This window comes from Belonocnema kinseyi, chromosome 8 (assembly GCF_010883055.1).
Source record: "Belonocnema kinseyi isolate 2016_QV_RU_SX_M_011 chromosome 8, B_treatae_v1, whole genome shotgun sequence".
Lineage (NCBI taxonomy): Eukaryota > Metazoa > Arthropoda > Insecta > Hymenoptera > Cynipidae > Belonocnema > Belonocnema kinseyi.
The window spans coordinates 12,704,312-12,706,643 of NC_046664.1; positions in this window are offsets into that span (position 1 = coordinate 12,704,312).

The window sequence follows — 2,332 nt, forward strand, 5'->3', positions numbered from 1 at the left end:
AATCTTCAGGTAATTTAATATTGTTAAAAAATCAGGTAGTAATTAATTAATGTATTCATAACGTAAAAATCATTAAACTATAATTTTCATTTAGATATGATTTGAATATAATTTGAAAAATTACGTCATTGAAATAGGGACGTTTTAATATAAATAAACTATTATTATGCAAATTATATCCAATATTCAATTATATAACCTTTAAATAAATAGTCAATTTATGTCACCTAATTTTAAAAAACTAAATTTTAATCTTCACTTAATTTAATATTTCAAAGAAATCATTCAGCTAATAATTAATCAATTATTTTACAATATGAGAAGCATTTAGCTAAAACTTTCACTGAATCATACAAATAATTTGTACTAAATTTTTTTTTGTTCGATCTTTCATTTCTTAAAACTTAATTTATTAATAACATTTTTAAACTAATTTCAGAAATCATAGGTTTAATAAAATCAATTAATAATTAATCAGTTAATAACATAAAAAGCATGAAAAAATAATTTTCATTAAATCATTTTAATAATTGTTAGATCGTATTTTCTTGAAATTTGAAAGAGCATTTCATTATATCTAATTTATGAATACCCTTTAAAACTAATTTCGAAAAAATTAAAATTATTTACTTATATTTTTGAAAATTGAATGTAAATACCCATTTCACTTCACAAGCATCAGAAAAATGATATATTTGTAATAGAGGTATTCTAAAGAAAAAATAAACATTTATTGTAAAAGTAATAGCTAATAATGAAACACATAATCTGAAAGTAATTAATAAATTTATGTTGCTTAATTTCAAATATTTTAATTTAAATCTTTATGTTATTCAATATTTTTGTCAAAATTATTCCGCTAAAAATTAATTAAATAGTTCACAACATAAAAAGCCTAAAGGAATAATTTTCATTGAATGAGCACAATTAATTCTAGTTAGATACATATTTTTTTTAAGTCTAATTTCTGAATATAAAAATATAATGAATATAAAAATATAAATTTGAGCAGAAGCGATTAATAATTAATTAATGAGTAATGAACATAAAAATCATTTAATAATTATTTTCATTGAAATGTATGTACATATAATTTTGAAAATTGCATTCAGATACTCATTTTTCAACATCACAAACGTAAGAAAAAATTATTATAATAGCGATATTTTTAACAAAAGATCAGTTTCATTAAAAAAATAATAGCCAATATTTAATTAAATAACCTTAATGCAAATAATCAATTCATGTGTCTTAATGGGAAGCAATTTATATTCAGTTTTTTGAGAAAAAAAATTAATGAGTCAATATAATTAGTTAATCAGTTCATAATATAAAAAGCATTTAAAAATTATTTTTATTGAAGCATCAGAATAATGTTTATCCTATATTTTGATGACCATTTGAAGCATTAATAATCTTTTAACATAATTCCATAAAACTTAAAACATATTGACATATAATTTTGAAGAATTAATTCAGATACTTATATAAAATGATTAAAGACATTTTTAAAGTATAAAATTAGTATAGGGAAATTTTACCTATATATAAACTTTTATTATACAAATCGTACCCAATATTAAAACACATAACCTCAAAGTAAATAATAAATTTATTTTCTTGCTTAAAAAGTATTAAACTTCAATCTTTATGTAATTTAATATTGTGAAAAAATTTTATCAGCTAATAATAATTAACCAGTCAATAAGATAAAAAGCATTAAATAAATTATTTTCATTAAATCATTCATTAAAAAATATAAATGATTTATATTTTATATTTCAGATGCTCATTTCACATTGCAAACGTTTACAAAAATAATGTGATTGGAAAGGAGGTATTTTCAACATTCACAAACTTTTATTATACAAATTACGGCCAATATTCAATTGCATAAACTTAAAGCAAATAATTAATTTATGTTAGTTAAATAAATTACAATTTAATCTTAATATTCTACATTTTTAAAAATTTTTACCTTAATTTCTGAAAATTTGATTGGTTAATAACCGTTTATACTGATTTTAGAAAAAATTAAAACACATTTACATAAAAAGTTAAAATTTGAATGCGGATATCCATTTTACAACATCGGAATCGCTTAAAAATTATATAATTGACATAGGAATATTTTAATATAAATAAAGTTTATTTATGCAAATTATGCCCAATATTCAATTATATAATCTTTCAACACATAATTTATTTTATTTAAGTTTAAGAAAATAAATTTTAATCTTTATTTAATTTCATATTTTGAAAAAATTAATCATCTAATAATTATTTAAATGATGTTTTCTTTAAATTTTAAAATACATTTATATATATTCAA